General features: G+C 44.9%; 1 protein-coding gene across 2 annotated transcripts in view; it reads right to left on the bottom strand.

The window, feature by feature from the left end:
- Positions 1-19,926, bottom strand: part of sema6bb (sema domain, transmembrane domain (TM), and cytoplasmic domain, (semaphorin) 6Bb) — a 71,224-nt gene extending 51,298 nt beyond the window's left edge. For both annotated transcript variants that reach the window (XM_049718785.2, XM_049718794.2), the window contains exon 1: positions 19,258-19,926. The gene's annotated coding sequence lies outside the window, so the exon portion shown is untranslated. The remainder of the gene's footprint in view (positions 1-19,257) is intronic.
- Positions 19,927-23,350: the final 3,424 nt, after the last annotated feature.

The following is a 23,350-nucleotide window of genomic DNA, read 5'->3' as shown; positions in this document are numbered from 1 at the left end:
CACTTGGCACCGTTGCGATCGCGACTGTTATCAAAGTGCGTCCGATTACGCACAAAGTGGACGAGGACGGCGGCGGCTTTGGAACGCGGCCAGGAGCAATAAGTTGCTTAAGCCCGCTCGCCCCATTCAACGAGGCTTCCCGAAATGTATTCACAGCTTCTTCGTCTTTGACATCCATCCCTCCTCCCCCGCCCCGCGCTCATAATGGACCTTTTGAGTCACTCCATTTGTCTTCCATCATTTGCCCAAAGCTAAATCCTTTCTTGATACGGCCTTTGTTTGTCTTTCTCCGCCCCCACGCCATCTCAGCGAAGGCTAAGCCGTCCCGCTCGTGCCGAGCGACAAAGCTTGATAGCAGACAACGAGTGAAGGTCAACGGGGAGCCTGCGGGAGAACAGTGACCGACAGGGATCAAATACTAATCGATATCGAACGCCGGCTGACTCGCTGTGCGCTCAGTTACGCTTTTTCACACTCTGGCGGCCGAGTCCGCGCCGGTGTCAAAGTGCAGCCGGCCTATCGGGTTTCTCTTCTTCCGTTCGAGCTGCGATGACCCGGCGGTGCGAGTGACCCCGGCACGCCTGGGAATCATCGACATGCGTGTCGTGTTACCGGCCGGTTTAAGACCGGCTTACTTTGTTCTTGGGTGAAAGACACCAGACCGCAATACCTGAGCAGGCTCACGTTACTCCCGGTCGAGTCACGTCAGCGCTTTTGTTCGACGGGACCGACGTGGCACAATGGAAGCCCCCGAGGCTTCCGACGGGCCTTCCCGAGTAGATGTTCGAACCCTAACCCGAAGCGCCGTGGCACAAAGACTGGAAATTTGATTCAGATGACTTTCCCGAGGTTCAGATTGCCGATATTGCCGCAAGGTGACTTCACCGAGCAGCCGAGGCGGCATCAAAGACCCGCTCGGTAGCGTTAACCCGATTATTGTTTTGTAGACGCGTCATCTGGATGAATCGCGAGATGATTCAATCAGTGTCAAGGGAATTCCGGAAGATTCAGTATCGGTGATACCAGCTTCTGCTTTACTTGAAAGAGACAATTTCAAAGAGGTATTAACGTGACAAGGTTTATCGGTGCGGTCGCGCATCTGGGTTCTAGCGAGTCGAGAATCGTTCATGTAACGCGAGCTCAATGAATCGCAGCTGGATCTGAATCGGGAACTGGATCGAATTAGATTCGGAAAGGTGCACCCAATATTGCGGCCAGTGATTGTTTGCGTTTCAAATTGAATGAGGGAACCACATGACACAATCGTTGACTCGAAAAAGCGAGAGCGTCTGTATTTGGGAGACGGCAGGCTAAACAAATCAGAACTTTGCCCAATCGGAAACACATGTTTCATCCTTGCTGCCAGACATTTTGAGAAAATCGTGTCACTTGGTAACCACAACTTTCAAATCAGGTGACTGAGATGAAACCCCAATTTTGCTTCAGGGGTTCTCAATCACACATAACTCTGACAGAAAATGATGTTTTGGAAGATCTTCTACTAATACAAACAATGGCAAGGAGGTCACAGTGTGCTTTTCAATCTTTCGATTTACTGTCCCGCAAATGGAATTCTGCCGAGAACAAAGGACGCGTGTCGCGCTCGGATCATAATTACAAACAAAATGGCACTCAGATGCCGAGCGCAAAAAGCAATTACAACCGCCGCGACAGAAAGCTCGATCGGAAGATGGCATTTGGAGGAAATACAAAAAGACGCAGTTGGGAAATGTCAACCGGAGACGACCTCCACCGACCCAAAATGTGGCATGCGGAGAATTTCTCTCTGACCTCTTTCCGTATCGTGCAACTTTAAATTGAGGAAGTGCGTGTCGGAAGGGAAAAGTTTGGAGAGAATTTGTTTCTTGACTAATGAAGACCTATCGGCAGCGCTTTGCAGCCTCCGCGTCACCTCGCTTGATACACGACTTGGCTAGCTCGCCGGCGGCCCACATTAGCGTCTCGGCGCTCACCTCGCCTCCTCATCCTGATGGCCGAGCTTGCCTGGGACTGTCACATTAACTACCTTCTCGCTCTCGCACGGGTAAAGCAGGTCACTCTCCACTGTTAGGACTCCTCTGGGCGACTTCGTGAAACTTCTACAAATAAAGTGCGAGGGGAAATAAGCGATGTTTGATTTTATTTAATTTTAAAAATTAGGACAAGTATCATTGTGAGCTAAAATAACCCAGTTTGTCAGAGAAAAGTAGAGAAAATATCCTTCTTGTGACTGGCACTTTGATTATTCGTAATCTCAAAATATTCCCTTACTACGCAATATATTTTATAATATTTATGGGAACATACTATATATATTTTTTCATATTTTTATATACATATATTATTATTATTATATTTTATTTATTTATTTATTTATTTATTTATTTATTTATTTATTTATTTGTTGTGCAAAACGGCAAAAATTGTAGTTATCCATTTTCTCAGGAGGTACTTTTGAAAAATTTGAAGACCACTCATCTACTCTGTTCATCACAACAAGAGGAAGCTGAAACGAAAATACACAACGACCTTTTCACGCAGGCTTTACCGAGTCTAAGCACGACTCCCACGACGTCTCGGAGAAAACAACCGAATGAAGTTGGAAGGAGAGGTAAGGCCTGGATCCCGTCTCACCTCGGTAAAGCCAACTACGTTTAAATCTAAAGTGACACTCAAACATTGTGCCAAATTCCGACACTGCAACAAGCCATTCTCACTTTCCCCGTATCAAAGCCCGCAGTTGGTTTTGCAGGTGCGGCCGGCGGCCGTTAAACAAAAGCCGGCGTGCGGTTACGAGTAGAACATTTGGGTAGGTCAGGCGGGTCGAGTAACCCGAGACCGTTGTTTGAGAGCTCTTTCCACTCACATGTTACCAGTTGGACAGCTGGTGCTTTGCTCTTTTTGCGTGATAATCCTTGCTGGAGAGTCTCGAGGAGAGTCCAAACGTGAGGGAAGGAGGTGCCACGTCATAACGGACAAGCAAAATGGCCCATCAAAAAGAAGATGGGGAAAGGTGCGAGGTGTCTGATTGCTTTGCTGGACGGTGATTACTCGAATGTCTGCGGAGGATGCTTTGCGGCTGTCGGAGGGAGGGAGGCGAGCGAGGAGTCTGTAGTCATCATCACCGAGATCAAAAGCTTGTCGGCTTGTTCTGCCTGCAGCGCTCCTCTAAAGTTTGCAAGACTGGATGAGTGGGAAGGAGGAAGAGATGGAGCAGAAAATGGGGAGGGTTGGGGGGGGGGTCTGCATGAAGAACTTTCTTGAAGAACTTGCTCATTTAAACCAGACTACTTCTGGTCTTAACTCTGATAGGAAGAAGAGTCCATTCTTCAGACACTTAACATTCAGAATCTTCAAATCTAATTTGAGGGACAGCCAAAGATCAAACCTGAAAAGTCAACAACTAAAGGTCTCCAAACGCTAACTCCACGCAAGCAGCCACAAGAGCTTCTGAATGACGACCTTGGAGCGACCCTGCACAAGCTCAAAGATAAACTTTTCTGCCTCTTAACCTGAAAGGGATTAAAGGGTGCGCACAAAAAAAAAAATCAAAGATATTCTCTGGCATAATCTCCAGCGCTGAGCTCAGCTGTGTTCGAGAATACCCGAGCGGAGAAAGTCAAATCACATGCTGATGTTTCTCACCCCAAAAAAAACCCGACTTTGCTGACAGCCTGCTCGAGAGGCGCACTTTGCGAAAATCCCAACATCTGCCGGTGCCAAGCGCCGCCAGCGAAACGATTGCCAGCAGCATTAAGGTATGGCAAATGAGCTCTGCGAACACAACAGAGCCGAGTGGGGAGGGGGGGGGGGGGGGGGGGGGGAGGCGAGAGACGGCATCTAATTCATTCAGGGAACGCCGCCATGGCAGCGTGGAAATCAATCACCGTAGCTCTTTATCATATCAGGGCAAAGACATTAGCGGGTATTTTACCTCTCCGCCTTTGAGAAGCCTTTGTGGGGGAAAAAAAAAAAAAGTGTGATTATTTAACAGCGTCACCGTCTTTTCGACGCTCACTGCGATTATTAACGTAAAGATGTTAGCGCGCGACAGCTAGCGTCAGCGTCCTCCAATCAAAGCACATGACAGCCATCGAGAAAATGAAGCCGGTCTTTCGAAATCAACTGTGACCCCTGCGGGTATTTTTTTTTTTCACCTCGCCAACTGGATGACAGCCTGGATGCTCCTCCTAAAATAAAATAAAGTGGTAGACGGGAAAGTGTGAGATTGAGGTGTGCTGGAGATATAACGGCATGATGCTTGTCAGACAAATAGAGGCAATTCCTCGGAGATGATTGAATGTTGCGGTAAATGTTAAGCCGAGAAGATAAGCGGCCTTGCTTTATCTGGCCTGGTGTCCAAAGTGGTCCAACAACACTGAATGGATTTAATCACAGCTACAGACACCGGAAAAAACAAGAACCAAGAATCTTAATGTGAATCAGCAACAAGTCGCTAAAAATGTCCTCTCGAAGGAATTCTCACTTCTGCCTTTAGGCGGACGTTCTAAAGTTCCCCCATAATGTTTTTTTTTTCCATTCATGGGCTAACCAAGTATGAATACACAGTGGGAAGCTCCAAATCCCTCGTGGGATGAATCGAGTTGTTTGTATCTGAGATTTGTGGAGTGACGTTTTTCTCCGCTTTTTGATCTGAAACTGGTGTTTTTTTTAAGATTCTCTCACTGGCATGATTCCAAGTCATGTGACCGGCGTCGCCTGCTGAGGCATAAAAAGAAAGCTATAAGCACCTCCTGCATATGCCCGACTTAAATTTCATGCATTATTCACGGAGGAAATAAAGAAACGCTGGGAATGTGGACCAAAGCGAACAAAAAGTCCTGGCTCAGCTTTATTTGGAAATCACTTGATAAACAGCGTGGACGGAGTCCGACGGGAGGAAGAGCAAGACGAAGACATCTGCGTTTTGGAGCGCTTGCACTTTTTGAGCTGTGTGCTGTTGCTTTGGCAAACATCCCGACACCTCTGCTGCTGAGCGCCGGCCAAACATGACACGGCCCACCAAACGGAATTCAACTGAGCAAAAATCGGACCTGCCCCGGATGAATTCACTTTTCCTTCTTTATAGCACACGATGTATACGACTCAAAAAACCTCACGAGGCCCGTAAATTAGCGTCTCTTATTATATGTTAGCATTAAGCTAAAGGGGAAAATGATTCATTAAATATGACGCTACAACATTTCATTCAGCTAAAGGACAAATATGAAATAAATTATTAATTAAATATGACACGCCTGTAAATTAGCTTCTCTTATTATATGTTAGCATTAAGCTAAAGGGGAAAATGATTCATTAAATATGACGCTATATCTCATTCAGCTAAAGGATAAATATGAATTAAATTAATTAAATATGACTTCTCATTAAGCTAAAGGGAAAATATGATTCAAATTAATTATTAATTAAATATGGCATTACATGTTATTAAGCTAAAGGTAAATTGTGAATTAAATTAATTAAATATATCGTTACAACTACTACAACTACTCGTCAGCAGCAAACGATTTCCGAGCCATCCGCCTCCGAGAAGGGCTTTTAATTCCGAGGCATCAAAAATCAATACGCGTATTTTCAACTCTTACGTCGTGATGCTTTTGAGCGTGATCTAATTGCAATAACTGCGTGCCATAATTGCGGCAAAACTATTCACTGCACTACAGCGGGAGACAACAAATCATCCATTGTTGGCCCTTTTCAAATTGATAAGTGCTTCCCATCTAATAATTCTTCCGGGCGGCTATCGAATCCTTTCAGAAAAGACGACGTGCCAAGAATGACGTCAGGTGATCTTCGTCCGACTCTTAAATGGATCTTGAAACGGCGACACCGTGTTTATGTCTTTGTCTCGCCTGCGAGGTGTTTAATAAAGAAACAAGGCTGCTCATTTAAAAACACTCACACTATGTTAAACTGTCTGGAGCTTTTCCATTCCCACTGTAAATTGGATTGAGACTTGAGTGGCATGTGTGTGGTGCCTGCTTGGGGGGGGGGGGCAAAAGATCTTCTGGTTGTTTTTCCAAGGTCCCTTTCCAAAGTGACTCAAAGCCAGTGCGTGACTGACGAGATGTGAAAAGACCTGAAGTCGCCATTAGAACTTGGCACTGTTGACAGCAGAGCTTTTTGTAAAAGACGTGAGGCAACTTCGATGGAAGTCAAAACAACAAACACATTTTTCGACCTTATTTAAAACACAGGACAGTTGGAACGAAATAAAACAACCGCGACTATAACAGCACATACTAAATTGTCAACACAAAATAACGTAATGCTAATTCAATATAGCCTAGCATGGCTAGCTAACGAGTTAGCTACAGTAGTTAGCAAGCACTCACCAAGCCAGGTCCGGCTTTTTAAGGTTGAATATTTTACAGCCCTAATTTTTACTTATAAAATTTACAATAGTTTAAAAACAGGTCCCGAATTAAGTCGTCAAAATCGAAACGATAGCGGGAGCCTGTTGGCAACAACATGATTCTTTTATGTTTGGAAAAAGTACATAATTGCAGCTTGAGGCTTTCCAATGTCGACTTCCAAACGGTTACCTTGGAATCTAACAATGAGCCCTATGGGGTGAATTATACTGTGTTATGGCAAATTACATTGAACCAAAAGGGACTCCTATTTATATTGTACTTTAAATGAAACGATATTAAAGTCAAGTGAAAGTCGGCTTTTTCTATGCACAGGAGGTCGTTTAGCTTTCAAAAAAATATGACACAGAAATGACCCGCTATTGTACGCTAAACTATGATCCTGAAACTTATCTTGGCGTGCATTCATGCTTCTACAAAGCTTCTCGACGAGCAAAGGTGGATGCCATGGCAACGTCCATGTCATCATTTCTCGCTTTTGATAATTACCTTTGTGGGAAAGAAACAAAAAAGCCTGCGTCAAGTCAATGATTACTGACACAGCGGCTTCCCACATCAACACAGTCGGCTTTTGCTTTCTTTGGAGGCCAATTTGCAAAGCAGGCGCAGCATAGCCCGGCGCTAATGAAAGGAAACTTTAAAGATGGACGGCCAGGAGCAGTGCTTTTGATGCGCTCAATGTTGAAAAGTGCAAAGCGTCTGTTTAGAACCGTTTTATTTCTAATTTTGGGTCTTGTCTAAATATTCAGGACTTTCACTTGACTTGCGTTTTCAATATCACCTCATTAAGGTCATAACATTCACTTTTTTGGGGTAGGCGATATGCATCACAAGAATCTTCACATCTTCACAAAAAAAATAAAAATGTTATCGATTAATCAACTTGGAAAAAAAAAAAAACTAAGCTTTTATCACATTATAGTCGAGGACAAAAAAATATATATCAGTGGTTAGTCAACCCCATTCTGGCTCGGGCCCTGCAGTTTGAGAACCACCGGTTAAGACATTCAAGATGAAATGCACATAATTCCATAGAATGGAAAGACGCACACACACACACACACACACAAAAGCTGGAGCTGCACATGCTGCTGCTGAAAGAGCCATTGTGACAGCAATGGACGCCGCCTCATAACGAGAAGGGACAGGGCGAAGAGGAGGGCAAAGCTAAAATGTCAGGGTGCGGGGCACAAAGCCACGCGTGGTGCCGGCTTGACAATGTGTGTGAAGCCATCAAGTCTTTGTGTGTGTGTGTGTGTGTGTGTGTGTGTGTGTGTGTGAGGGGGGGGGCAGTTTGGGGCGTCCTGGCTTTTAACACATAAGGTCAGCAGCACTAGTCAAAACAAACCAAGTGTTGCATCATCGGTCTCCCGTGCGGTCGAAAAGACGAGAAAACCGGGTGGACAAGATCCGGCCTTGGTCACCAGCCAATCGTTTGTGTACTTGTCAATCTATTCGTAACTAACAAATACAGACTGAACAATAATCCCGACATCTTCCATCGTATCATCTTGTATTCGTTTTGCTGGAAGCCAACTAATGAGCCGTTCCACGCCATGGGTAATGAAGCCAACATTGAAAAAGACGGCGACGGATCGCTGCTGGAAAACAATGAAGTGGTTAGATCGACGCGCAGCTAATGAGGACGCGGTCGGGGCGGGTTCACGCCAGGCCGTCCGTCCGCCGTCGCACATGTGAGTCATTTGCCACCGCCGCTTCGCAACAATCCGTCAGCGTGCTTCTGCTGCGAATCATTTGGCTTCACTCATCAACAACCCCCTCCCCTTCCTAAAACTCTCACGCGAAATAAATAAACAAGCGAGTCAAATAGTCAATTCCTATGCAAACCGTTTATCTGGAAAAACGATTTAACACGCTCCGATCTTCCGTGTAATATTTCCACGGGAACAATAAAGCAAGCAAATTCATATCTTTGCGTTCTAGTTCAAAACGATTGTTTTTAAAACTCTTTTATATTGTTTTTTCCACATAAGTCAAACTTTCGAGTCAGGCCCGCAATGTCTCAGGTGTGGCCAATCTAGCGGCGACTCCGCCTTGCGGCACTCCAAGTTCAATCCCGCTGGCTCGTGACAAGAGGCAATCACCTCTAGCTTCTTTTTCCATTGGCCCACATCGTACTCTCGCCTGAGGGTCATTTAAACCCCCCCCCGACCGACCGCCCACCCCTCCCCTCCCCTCGCCTCTTTCCTGGAATGAACAGAGTTGCATTCCTCTTCAGGCTCTTGTGCAACGAGAAAGAAAAATCATCTTGGAGGCGACCCCGGCTATTCCCCAGGAAAAGAGAACATTCTCCGAGCGTGGCCTTTGGTCAGCTGGACCTCGATCCGAGCTGGTAAAACTCACAAGCGGACAAACGCTGAGCTTTGTTGCTTGTCAAAAGGTGTCCGAATAGTTTGACGCAAACATCCGAGCGGGGATGGTCTTCCAGTCGAAGAGAAGAGAAGACCATTAGCGTTTGTTCACTGGCGCTGACCCCGAGATGCTGCGGCTGCGTTCACCTTGTGGACGGACGGGGCTGAGTTGAAACAAAGTGCCTGAGTGCTTTTGACAGCTTGCGGATTTCGCTCGGGTCGGCGGACGAGTCAAACGCGGTGTGAGATACTGACAACTGAGAGCGAAGCCTTTACTGTCAATTTTTTTTTTTTTTACCCAGTAAAACATTAATTTGATAACTACCGAGAAAATAAATTCCAAATTGGACATGATCGTAAAAAAAGCAAAGCGTCTGCTTTCCAGCGGCTTCCAAAACGTGGTGGAAATGAATTAGAAACAGATTAAGCAAAGCCGATCCTGATCCTTTCAATCCTCCCACCGTGTTACGGCTTCAAGTATCTGCATTATCTTTCCGTCTTAAACGTGTAAATAAAGACGGCGAATCAAAAAGATGAGATCTCGATTCTATATTGAGGCGATCTCGTGATGGAGCGGAGGAGTTTGAAAAGAGAGCTGATTAAAAATAAACCACAATGACTGACTGACTGTCAGAAGCACATCTTTGTAGAACAAAAAGCGATTTGTGTTGCGATGAAACATTTAATAGCTTTAATGGCCCCCGAAATTGTCAGCGTTTCAATATTATGGGTCACATGGTATTAAATCAGTGGCGGCGCTAGATGGGTAGGGGGGGCACAGGGGCACTAGCCTCCCCTTTAAATATGCTTGGACAGGCGCCAGGCCAGATTTTTTTTTTCCTGACTTTATTACTGGCCATTAAAAAGTCCCGATTACATAACATCTTCCCGTTAACAAAAAAGCACAGCACGAAAACACACCAGCACAGCTGACAGCGAATGAGACATCAAAGACTTTTCACGCGTCCGTCCGTCGGGATGATCTGAAACACCGAGTGACTCAACCAGAGTGGGAACTCGGAATTCTTCACACCACCGCTCCAGTAAACACGAAATCTGGCCGCTTGGATCTCCGCCGCCATCAGACACATTAATTAATGAAACGCCCTGCACCATAATTTGAAACTCCAGTCTACGTTTTATTTTCTACTTTTATTTTTTTTTTTCCCTCAAGAGCTGTATATCCTCTGACTAGATGAGTTAGTCGGTTTTTCCGCAGAGCCGCCTTGGCAAGCGAAACAAAACGCCCTGTCACAAACACAGACGGCAATATTTTGCCACTGAAACGACTCTGACAAAATCAATATTGCTCTCCTGATAATCACGCGGGCGATGTCGGCCGTCTCGGGAAGATGAAAAAGAAGTCGCTGACAAAAGACGGCAGATAGGTTTCAGCGAGGTCGCCTTTGTGTTTATGTATACAAAGACGGGCTATTTCTATTACTCTCGTGTGTGTGTGTGTGTGTGGGTGGGTAGACTAAAATTCAGCTTTTTCACAATAACGCTAAATCGCTAAGCCTGAAGTTTAAATTAATATCAGTTCCTGGGAGGAAACATCGATCGTTAGCGGCTGGTGGTCTGTCCTTGAGGTGAGGTGCTGATGAAGACGGCGCCTTAATGATCTACAGACTGCCTTCCTTGCACATCAATATATATTGTAGCCGGAGAACCGACTTGAGACTTTTACAAGATATGAGTGATTTTTTTGGCTGGAGTTACAAGTTAGCTTCAGCCTCTCCTGAGATGAAGTGAAAAATTTGCGCAGTTCGTTATTCGCTACTAGCCTCAACCTAGCTTGCGCTAAGCTAATTCATCTCCCTTTTGTTTTTTACTACAATGGGGTTAGCTAGCCAAATATTTCCATTCTAAATACATTAAAAAGAAAAAAAATCAATCTCTTTAATCCCGGGGTAACGTAAAGTGAGGAAAAACCGTATATTTGTTCTTTTTGTTGCTCTTGGTTTTATTTTGTCACCTTTTTCGCTTATTTGTTATTTTGCCCGCGCCGGCTGGCCTCGGGAGAGCGAGAAACTAATTTCAAGAGTGGAAAAGGGAGATTATCAGATGCGAGCGCTCCACCTCCAGACAAAGATATCGATGTAGACTTGACTCGGGGAACAAATAGCGCCGCGATGCCTCGTTTTCAGCCTGCGTGGCAACTCTCAAGGAGGACTCGAGTCAACCGACGCGCTGGTAATTATTCCTTATCTGCGGCGGGGGAACAAACTGGAAAAGACAATAGGAAACGCTGAGCGGACGCTCCATAAAACACAAGCGACATAAGAATGTGCACGGCATAATCAGCCTCTTTGCCTTTTTAGGGATTTGGCAGACGACAGAGTGACAAATGTAAATAAGGGCCGAGAAAAAGCGATAAAGAAGAGTCCAGTCAAGGTCTGCCGCCAGGACTGTGACGACAGAAACGTTATTCTAATAAAAAAGGCTCAACAAACAAAAATCACATTTCTATCGGTCCGGCAAAGTGAAGCTAGCGATTTTGGCTAACTGGATGATGTAATGATTTATCCAGGTCTCGTTTTTAAACCACGGGTGTGTAGACTTTTGCTTCCCCCCTTTGAATAGAAAGCGGAACAAGGTGAGAGTGGGCTGTGAGCGTACCCTCCATTACAGTATGTCCTATTAGCGGCAAAACCCCGCTGAGAGCTTCAAAGCCACTTTGTTGTGGCCGTTAATGGTGCTGATGATAGCGCGGCCGGGGCGCTGGATTCTCAACCCCTGGTGGTGCAGCACAGCCAAAAGGAATGAGAGGGCGAAAAAAGAATAAAAGAAGAGGAGGAGGCTGCAGCAATGCCAAGCGAACATCAGTTAAGTGAATATGCTAACCTCCTCCACCATCTTTAATATTTGGGTAAGTAGGCACTCGGCTCGCTGGCCTTCGGCGGAGCAATTAAGAGAGCACTCGCTCGTGACTCATCAATAACGTCAAAATGGAGAAAATCCATTACTGGTTAGAAGCGGCAAAGCCAGGAGGACAATGTGATTTTTTTTTGGTGGTTCTTTTGGCAAGCGCTTTTGTTTTCTTGCTTTCACAGCATCAACAGTTCTAATTCTCCCGGCCAGATGAATGGAAAAAAAAAGTGAGTGGTATCCGTTTCCTCATCTTTAGCCTTGATGTTTTCGACAACATGACACGTCTCGCGCCAAAGCAGCTGTGTTGTGACAGAACGCTGCGGTCGGATTTTTCAAATGGGACAACAGACGCAAGGAGGTTAGTTAGAGGAGACGTGCGGGTAATTGGGAGGGAAAAGGTTCCGGCGGTCGGGGAAACACGGCGCTGACAGGGAAAGATGTTCCAAATGACTTGTCTGGTCGGCACGCCTTCCGAGATAAAAAAACAGCTTGAATCGGAATTCTAGACCACCCCTGTTTTATTTTTTTTTTACTCAAAACACTTGCCTCTGATCAACGTAGAAATCTAAAGTTTCATATTAATTTTCTTTTATTTAGGGAAACAAACTTAACCACGACCAAATAATTTATGTAAAGTAAATTTTATATTCTTTATTAATTACAGACGAATTTACTGCTAGTGTTAAGAGGACCTTGAAAAAAGTCATGTATTTAATCAGTCAACAATAATGAGAAATAATTACAATTTATTTTTCAAAATTGTTCCGCCCTAATGGAAATGCTATTAATCCATTCAAGACTATAAAAAAAAAAAAAAACACCGTAAAGAATTAATTAGTGAATTAAGATTAATTGGTGCTCCTTCTGCTGTGGACAATTTGACCACCGGAGGGCAGTATACAGCAGTCACAGAGACGCAAACAAAGAAGAGCTTCAGAACTACAGTAAGATTGAGAAATAATGGCGGTTCTTTGCAGAGGATAAATAACATGCCCGAGAAGATTATCATCTCGCCTTAGCTAAGCAAAGCCAAAGCTACACAACTCTTTGTTTTGTTTGTTAGAGTAAACTGTGAGTGGTTGATTGTTGGTCATAATGGCAAAGTATTTTTTCTTAAAGAGTTTGACAACCTCTGGATTAGTGGGAGTCTTCCACTTTGGATCATTATCACATCAAACTCCCAACAGCCTGAAGTGGAAACCTTCTCAAATCGTTATTTGGACTGCCGTAAACCTCCCACTCGCACCTTGACACGAACCCGACTAATTATTTCCAGTTTGACGAGGGGGGGGGGGGGGGGAAGCCAAAGCGCCTTCACTCTCACACGCCGGCGTTCAGAATTCACTCGACGTCCCGGCTATGAGATTTACGGCGTCGCGAGTCACTCGGTGACAAGAGCCTTGACAGATGCCTGACACGGTGCCAAACTGTGTGGATGTGCTACATGAGCCGAGCGCAAACACTCCTCCATCACGCCGACTCGTCATCGGCGGAGTGTGGGATGCGTGCCAGCCAGCCAGCCTATGCGTGCTAGCGAGAAACAAAAAAGAAGAAAGATGTGGAGAAGGTCCATCTGAGCGCGGGAGGAAGGAGGAAGATTCATACAAGCAAGGCATATAATTACTTTTAACAAATGCTAACTGGCTTAATGCTATTGCTAACATCTAATGTGAAAGGCCACGATGGAAATTAGCATTGATTTTATAGTAATAAGAATCCTTCAAAGCAAAAACACACTTTAACCAAACCAAAATAAAAATTTAACGTCAACATATACTGAACAAAAACATTGAAAGAAGCATCTTCCATCCTGAGCACAAAGCGTGTCAGCGCCATGATTTCCTATCACCTCCATCCCTCGTGGGAAAAACACTTTTCCGAAAGAAAACTAAAGGAGGTTCCGAATGTCACCGCCAAGCGAGTGGATGTGACACGGACGCAGCCATTCTGATTGGCCCGCCACTCAATCCGAGATGTGAAGCGCATTTCCATGCAAATACAAATTAGGCCCCTCTTTGCTCGCCACAGAAAAGCCGTCGTCGCCGGCGACGTGTCAATCAGCGGAATGAATGTAAAGAATTCCGACTTGGACAGAAGGTATGGCGTGCATACATTGCGAATTCTTTCTTCAAGCTTCCGCTCCCACCACATAGTTGGTTAGCTTAATGCTAACACACGAGGCAAAACTAGCATTGACATTGCGGTAGCATAAAGGCCGACTCCGTCCTTCACACCTGACTTGATCTCCTCCCATCACACGGGACGCAACCTTTTCCTTCTTCATCTCGCCGCTAATCAACACAACCCGGCTTGTTCTTCTGACCCCCGGACGTCCGACTCTAAGCTGGCCGGGCGCGCTCGCTTTCATCTCACCTCTTTGCTCACTCACCGGTTTTTATGGCTGAAATCCCCTTCGGTGTGGGAGTACACACACACACACACACACACACACACACACATACACACACACCATCAGCCATATTGCTGGAGACATAGCGCAACCAAAGAGACGCTTGGCAATAATTGGTGCTTCTGATGTTGCTCATTTAGACGAGCACGCTGAAGGACGCACTTTTGCGACGGAGACTGAACGAGCATCCTCTCAAGACTCTGCCTCCGCGTTCCCCCAATGACGCCAGCGCTCTGCTCACTTGGCGTGACGGCACCTTCTGGCCGCACCAGACGGGCCAACTGGCTTGGCCTCGCTATCCCCGCGTGAAGCCGGTCGGCAGGTTAAAAAGTCTTCCCTCCGTCTCGTTATTCACGCAGGCTGCAGATACCAGCCAGAGGGTGGAGAAAGAAAAAAAAAAAATCGCCCATCGTTGGTCAACGTCAAACCTGATGAGGCTGTCGACTAAAGTACAAAGAAGCAATTGTGTCAACGAGAAAATTCTCATTTCATTCTAACAGCTTCTCTGTGACCATAAACGCCCGAGTTGGAGCTGCTCAGCTTGAGCGCCGCCGCCGCCGCCTTCTTCCCTCGAGAAATGAATCAGCTATAAAAGAGCGCTATAACGCTGGCTTAGCCCACGCCAGGTGTGGCGCTGGGGTCTTTTTAGAATCCCGCTGTGCTCACGAGGGGAGAGGGGGGGGTAAAATTCCACTACGAGCCTGACCGGCATCCTCTCAGCGTTGAGTCAGAGCATCGTTAATCGAACGCTATTAGTCAGAAGCCATCATAGCAACCTAGCGTGGGAAATAAAGCGGAGAAGATGCGCAAACTGAAATGCTAAGTGATGCTATTTATAGCATGTCAGAGGGGAAACATGAGAATAGTTGCGGCACGGCTGTTTAAAATGCCGTCCCAGGCCTTTCTGGTATAGCTCGTAACGTCTCGGGCCCCGGATCGCGAGAGCTTCGCCGACGTGAACGCGCTCGCAAATTCAAGGACAAATCCTTGACGGATGTATAGCGAAGACTATCCCCAATCGACACGCTGGAGTGGCAAACGGTTGAAGTGGTCCCGTCGGGGTTTTATTGCAATTAAATGGGAGGGGAGGGGGGGTCTTGGTGACCCCCGAGCTAGCACCTTGGAGTAGATCAGAGAAAAATCCTTGACTGAGTGCCCCCTAGAAGCCATGTGGGACTTGAGAATGAGATGTAGTGTGTGTGTGTGTGTGTGTGTGTGTGTGTGTGTGTGTGTGTGTGAGACAAGGCCTTGCAGGGTCACAGGCAAGTGTTTATCCTGCTGCTATGGCAACTCCATCAGTATAGCCTAGCGGCAAATTACAACAAACAATACCATGTGGGAGAGCATGAGAGAGAAGAGGTCAAATCATTAGGTACGCTGGAACCGTCTAATGAGGCCCAATAAAAGACTTGCATCATATAATTATACACGGGCCCCGACGTCAATTGGAAAAAATTCCTTACAATGGGTGGCCTTGACTTTTGCTCTTTCTAATCAATGTCACCCACTGGAATGAAACGAAATGTGAAATCGAAAGCGTGCATTTTGCCTTACAATGTTAAGTAGAACCCAAAACAACTCCCAAACTATTTAAAAAAATATTTGTTTTGGTGGAGGAGCTACATTTAGCCTGGATTGTTAGCGGGAATTTATATTATATTAAGCTTTTTTTTTTTAGGATTAAATTTTACATTTAGTTTAAACTATTCACATAAGCAATATTAGGTCTCTCATGAGACTCAAAGCTGTTTCTAATATTTTGCTCTTTTATAAAGTAAAATAGAGCCGGCGACCTTTCAACAAGCACAATAATAAACAGCTTGTTATTTTAGAGCGCCTCTGACAGTGTCAATCAAACGTGATTATTATCTTTGCAAGGCATTCCTAAATAACCGTCCCCCCCCCCCCCAAACCTCTCGCCTCTGCGGCTGGCCTAGCCCTCAATCATCGGGTGCCTTCCCTTTCACCTCCCCTCACTCCCAGCGCCACATGCTAAGTGGGAACATTGTTACGGTCAATTTGTCCCATTCAGAGTCCCAGTGGGCAGGGACCACACTGCCTGAGAGGCCTTGACATCCCGGCCCGGCCCAAACCAGGGGGGGCGGAGAGGGAACAGTGAGGTGGGAAACAGGAAAAGCGAATTCCGTGTTCTTTGGCCCTGCTACAACACGGATTTCTTTAAGCTATTGTTCTATTTATTCATTGACTATGACTCATTTTCCAAGAAGGAGCAAAAATGAAAACCTATTTTATGGACTCACCCAAAGTGTTATGGCCGCTTTCAAATGCACTCATTTGACTTATTTCAAGTGAGCGGAGCACGAAATGCTGACAGTAGGGTCTGGGGATTAGCCACAGTCAAAGCGGATACTCATTCTGGACGGACAGCTTCGGAATTCTAAAAGTCATTTTTCTTTTACGAGGCGGAAAAATGCAAAGACAATCAAAACTCCCCGGCGTGTCTGGATATAGCGCGGCCGGGAGAAATGTCTATTTTGGAAAGTGGGGGGGTTGAAAAAGCTAATATGTTTGGAGAAAGTCAAGCTGCAAAGTGGACTAATATGAGGTAGCGGCGACGAGAGTTCAATCAATAAAGGCACTCGAGGGAGCTTGTTTAAGTCAGCTAACGTTTACAAGAACATGTGAGAACGGTTGTCCAACGACACCCGAGTCCGCCAAGGTCGACAGGTGCTTCCATTGAGCGACTCCGAGGGAAACTAAACACCCGTTTTGGTTTCGAACGTTAGAACATTTGCGCCACGAGACACGGAGCTCATTGTAACATTGTGAAGCACATGTCAGAGGACAAAAGTGCAAAACAAATGCAAGCTTGCCAACAAGCAACAAAGAAAACAGTTGTAATTTAAAATCAATTGTCGCCATTGAAATGCCATGAATCCAACATTACATTTGTCAACTCAGCTCAGTGCTGCCTGGCATGTTGTGGCCAAATGTGGTACTACACGAAAGGTGTGCAACACTGACTTGCAAACTACTCACAAAATTATCAAAAATGATCCAAATTTCAACTATGGAGCAGGTTTAGTGTCCACAGAGCTACAATTGACAAAGATAGGCAGGGAAAGTGTCAAGGGGGGGCGCTCTTCAAATTAGCTAACTTCACAATAAAGCAATGGGAGCCGCTCGGCCTGGATTAGCCAAGCTCCAGTGAACGCTTTTGTTAAGCGTTGAGAGGAGGAGCACAGGGGATAAGCAAAATCCCGCCAAAAACTGTAATAAGCACCAGGACCTCCGATGAATGCAAGCCCACGCCGAGCAACCTGGTCACAATTCCGTCGTTATCTCATTTAGAAGAAAATGAATGGGGAGAAAAAATGACTTTCCGTTCTTTTTTGTTTTTTTGTTTCTACGCTAGTCTGTCCAAATTATTGATGCGAAACGGGGAAGGAATAAAAACAATGACGGACTTTTTCTTTAAAGGGTTAAAAGAGCACTTTGGGTCTTTGCTCTCGGCAGCCGTCCAAGATTGCACTTGTACTGCGTCAGTTGCTTTTAAACAAATTAAAAAGCCCGAACCCGTGAGGAGATCAAAGATCCTATCAAGCAGGTAGTTGCTTCTGTTGTCTATTCATTCATTCTCTCTGATAGCGTGTCTCCAGCAGTTAAGTGGTGGGACGGGAGACGTTCGACAGAAGATGAGCCGCGCCGCTAAGCTCAAGCGGGCTAGTCGGGTTGTTCGGCAATGCAGTTTAATTCATTGAGGACGAAATTTGTAACTCAATATTTGTCGCTAAAAAAAGAATAAATAAATAAATAAATACATTTTTAAAGTCCAATTTTACTTAATTTTTCAGGAAAAAAAATATTTAGCTACCTAGCTAATTGCCTGTTTCCAGATAGCTCCTAGCTAGCTAGCTAACTTCCTTTCCATCTTTCTATTTAGCTATCTGTCTGCCCAGCTGAGATTCAACTGAGTGACAACCCAAAGGAGAAAAAGAAAAGAAGTTAAAAAAAAAAAAAGACTTTGACTCTTGTCTAGCCAAGACTGATTGACGCATTGGGTGCAACAGAATGGCCGTTTTCAGGTGGTGTCATTCCCTTGGCTCGGTCTCCTTCTTCGCTCTCTCACACTCGGACTGCAAAGCCCTTTGGGGACTCCACTTACTCCTCTTGTCTCTTCTTTTCCAGTCCACAAACTTCAGGGATGGACAAAAGGCAACAGATGAAAAGCCGTTTGAATGTGAAACAGAGGAGCCACTATAAAAAGAAAGCAACGTGCAACTCGCCAATTGGGGAAAGTTGGGGAGAAGAGGAAATCATGGGGGAAAAAAAAGTCTGAAAACGTACAGTAATGTCATTTATCATTGCAGAAATGACAGTCATAGATGACGGTTCTAAAAAAAAAAAAAAAATGTACCTGAATATTGCATAAGCATAAAATTTGCCCCTTGTCATATAATTATTGGTATTATATATAAGAATAAAAATATTTGCACTACCAGGGGCGTTTTCTTTTGTCAATAACGTCCTCTAAATGATAAAGTGTGGAGGGAAAAATTTTTATTATAATATTTATAAAGCATTTCAGGCGTTTTGTAGCACTTCCTGTGAGGTTTTATTTGTTTTTTAAATTAGCATCACATACCGGAGAGTCCCCAGGCTGATATGGACACTGATGGGAAGTCTTTTTTTTTTTTTTTCAACTGTGCAGTGCAGGTGTTCCTAATATTGTGTCCAGTGAGTGTGTAGCAGTGCAGGAGGGGGGGTGGGGGGAAAGGTGGCACAAGGAGCCCAGCGGGCATCGCAGCAGACACAACAGCGCACTTGACAACAGCAGCCAACTCGACCACGACATTTTGCAAGTTTCCCAGCATTCATTTGAACACTTTCTAATGAGCATATTGCATAATACATCGGGAGGGAGGGAGGGGAAAGGGCAAGCACTGCAGGTTAAATCCCAAGCGTGTCAATTAAAAAAGGTGGCTGACTGAGGCGATTTTAATGTTAATCTGCGCTGCCGTGGCAATTGCATGAATAAATCACTCCCTTTATGCGTTTTCCAATGGTCCGGCGAGAAAATCTGGACTCGTTTAGGATGTGGCTGCGAGCTACGCAGTAAGAAATTGAAGGAAAGATAAGCAGAAGGATGCAGGACAGTAATGATATTGCACATTAGGAGGCTTAAATCAACATAAATAAACACAGCCCAATGCGGAGCGCAGCACGCCGAACACTTGGTCTCACTTACCTTAATTAGTCTGGAGTAGAAGAAAATGTTCAGAGTTGGTTTGAGGATGTGGTCCGCTTGTTGAAAAAAAAAATCCGCTTGATTGTCAAGGGAGTTCGGTGCAAACTACTCCTCCCCGTCGCACCTGTCTATGCCGAGTCCGGAGCCCGTTACGCCGGCCTGACATCCAACGGGGGGGCGGAGGGGAGGTGGTTGTGGCGGGGTGAGTGTTGTCCCAGACTTCACCACCACCTGTCCCCCTGATCCAAAACACAAGCCACAAAAGAGTCTATGTAACGCGGCGACACATGGCCACACACGCGAAGGGGGCGCGGAGGGGGGTCACCCCGACTCAAGTGTCCGAAGGTGAGCGCCGCTGGCACTGAACCAGTCGCGCCGGCGCTGAAATTAAATTGTATCTCCGCTTTTCGGTTCTCCAATCCGCTTCGCGATGCTCTCCGAGACTCGTCCGCAGTTGAGTTGGACTCTCTCTGGGCAGAGTGAACACGGGCGCCCCTCGTCGGCTCATTCAAATGAACAGTCTTTCTTCCCTCCCCTCCCGGAGACGGGCCGGGCCAGCTGGGCTTGTTCGAAGGAGGTGGGAGGAACTCGGCGAGGGTCTTGAGGCTGACGGCGTTTCCAATCTCTCTCTCTCTCCCTCTCTCTCTTTCTTTCTCCCCATAACCGCTGGAGACGAATCAAAGAGAACCGGTGGTGCCAAAACCTGAAGCAGAATTAGGCCCGAACTGGAATGGAATAAGTTAATTAGTAATTAAGCACAGGTGGTTAAAGTACCGTATTGTTCCGACTATAAGACGGTGGTTTTTTTTTTTGTTTTTGCATTGAAATAGCACTCAAGTAAAAGTACAGATATTTGACTAATAAGCTAGCAAAATGTGACCAATATGTTCCAGCATGTCAATAAAATCATGGTGGACATATTCAGGATTAGTCGACCTTGTCCCCCTCACTTTATCCCCCTTGACATGTAAACAAAAGCAACACAAAAGTAGAAATTCAACACCTTCATGGTAACAATGGCAATACTGAGCATTGAATATTTCAGGAATGAAAAAAGAAAATATTTAGTCAAATGTGGGAAAACATAAACAGACTGTTATGATGATTCATAATGCAGGCTCTGAATTTATGATTAACACCGAGGGAAAACGACGTGTCCTACTTTCCCTCATCAACTGCTGCACGGTTACACAATGCGCGCAAACAAACAAAACAAAAACAGCAAGACATTTGTGAACAAATGGAATGTGGGCTGCTATGCCACATGTTTTATTTAAATTATTTAAATACAAAAGGTGTAATCCGCTGTTTTATTTTTTTACTGAACAATCCAAAATTTGTTTTTTTCCAAATTGCATACCAGGCCAAACCAAAAGGTGGCCCGCGTGCCGTCAGTTTAACACCCCGAACAGAATTAAATCCTTCTTGAAGAACTGGCAAAGCGCCAAAGACACTTTAAAGATTCGCCTCATGAATAATTTGCCGCTAAAATAATGACACCCGCGGGCTTGACGACTCATGTGATTAACACGTTCAAATGTGATTTCATCCTAGCGTTTAATCTGCTGCGGTAAACCAAAGGCGGCCTTTTTCGCAAAAGTCTCATCCCGAACCACAGAGACGAAAATACGTTAAAATCCCCGTCGCTAACGTCTTTTAGCTAGTTGCGACTAATTCAGTCTCAGTTATTTCAGGCTTATTTTTCTTGTCATTTAACACGTTTGTTTTGAACCATTTCACTCGGAACCGCGAGGCAGATGCAAGGGAGGATCTATTCTTGAATATGGTTCCTTGCACCCCCCTCGGGTCAAACCGACCCCAGGAACATTCTAGTTGTTTCTAACAAACCTAACAGTAGTTTTAATTTATTTCCAGTTCCGTCATCTTCTTCCATCCACTTCAAACAATAACAGCAGAGGAGACGATGTTAACATAAAAACTTCCGTATTTCTCTTTTGCACAAAGCAGACGCTTGTGATGGTTTTGCATGAGAAGCAACACCTGGCTCGAGGAGAGAAATGAAGTGCATGAGGAGTTTTCCATCTGCGTGTGTCCAGGGAGTGTTTATGTCCAGAGTGAAAACTTTACGGCTTTGTCCGGGCTGCAGTTACGCTCCGTTGGCCGATTTTCAACAAACCATTTCAGACTCCTACAACACACGTTCGGATTTCCAATGAAGCGGCGGTGTTATTGATTAGCAATGAGTTTAGCATACTAGATCAAATTGAAGCAACAAAACAAACATAATATAAAATGATTGCTAAAGTTCTGATGTGGTTGTTACAGAAAGCTCACGTCCCAGAATGATAAATATTTTTGAAAAAATACAATTTTATCCCCCCCCCTCACTTATATACAGTATGACCGACCCATTACAATATTATCACTAAACTACTTCAACCAGCAGAGGTCGCTGTTGGAACCATAAAAATTATTTTTACAAGACGGTTATTCATTCTCATTTCTTTTCCCCTCGCAATATTCTTAAATTCAATATGTGATGCTCTCAGCCATCCATTTTCTAGACTGCTTGTGAGCTTCAAGGGTGAGACAAGTTGGACGCTTAATATGTGAGCATCTGGGTGTGAGTTGTGGTCTAAAGCAGCTTTTAGTATCTATGTACTAATTAATTTGCTTATAGCTACCCGTGATAATTGACAGTAGGATAATAGGGGTGTCTTTCCCTGGACCCAAAAAGTTTTAGAAGCCTTGCTCTATGTAACGTCACATCGATATTCTAGCGGCTCAACTTTGGTAAACTCCCGCGGGAGCGAGCCATCTTTCTTCCCACGCCGTATGTTTCGTCATGTTTACTGCAGCCTACAAGTGACACGATGAGGCTGTTGAGGGTAATCCAAAGCAACAATAGACAGAAACCGGCCGTATAAATCCCCATAAAACCGCTTTCATCCCAGGTAACAGTATCAACAGGATCACGTTGTCGTTCCGTCTCTTCCGCATGTTGTGATATCGTCGTAACTCATCCCGCATATCATCTGTAGCTGACACCGCTCTAATATTTAGTTTCCCCTAAAGGTTTTGCTCAATTCCACCAGCAGCCTTTATTATTCTCTTTGCCGCCCCCTTGTGCAGAACCAAACTTTGAACCATGATTCAACAAAAGAATCCGAGGCTGTTTTATCTTCTGTCAAAGTTTGTGTGATGGCAATAAATAAATAAGTATCTCATCCTTTTACTTTCATCCCGCTTGCAGTGTCAGAGCGGGAAGACAATATGCCCGAGCAGCGTAAAAAGTGAAGTTAAGTCACAAAGAGTGAAAGACACCCGACGGGGAAACGTACTTTTTAGCGTGACAAAAACATGCCACGAGGGTACCCCAAACGCAAAGTCTTTAACCCTAAATAGGTCACACAGATTCATTTTTGTACATCCTTACATAAGTCATACTTAGACTAATAATAGACAGATTTATTTTCCATTTGCCATTATAACGGCAACCTTTAATTGAATTTTCAATTGACTTGTCACGTCATGATGATCAATCTTTTCGGTTTTAGAAAAGCAATGTTGTAAAGTCGTAAAATGTGTGACTAAAGTCTGACTCAAGTCCCTTATTTATATTCTAGTCGAAATAACACACTCGCGCTCCTTCCCCGAAAATGCCACCAAAATATAATCAATCCTTTCCAAAAAGTGGCAGCAAAAAAAATTGAAAGAGATGAATCACATGAGAATGATTCACAGTGTGTGAAAGAGAGCTCATCGACGTGCTGTAAAGTTAGCGCCGGGCAATCTGGTCCAACGGTATTATCAGTGTGAGCTACTGCAGCCGCCTCCATCAATCTGTGATTATTTGGGATGAGCTGCCAAGTGGAGCAGGTAGAGGGAAGGAGATCAAGTACAACTTTGGCGCAAAGGCATCCGCAGGCCCAACATTCGCTGGCTCGCTAGTTAGCCGCCAACTGGCTAACTGCCACAGTTATCCCATGTTCATTTCGAAAATGATAGGCTTGCCCCTAGCAATGTGACAAATGTTGCTATAAGTATAGATTTTTTAAAATTATTAGATTATTTGGTTTGTCGTTACTTGGGGTCAAAGTATAGTGAAGTCGATCGCTAAGATTAGCTGCTC

The sequence above is a fragment of the Syngnathus scovelli genome, chromosome 10 (assembly GCF_024217435.2).
Source record: "Syngnathus scovelli strain Florida chromosome 10, RoL_Ssco_1.2, whole genome shotgun sequence".
NCBI lineage: Eukaryota > Metazoa > Chordata > Actinopteri > Syngnathiformes > Syngnathidae > Syngnathus > Syngnathus scovelli.
Note: the sequence above shows the minus strand (reverse complement) of the source record. Positions and strands in the feature narration are given on the sequence as shown.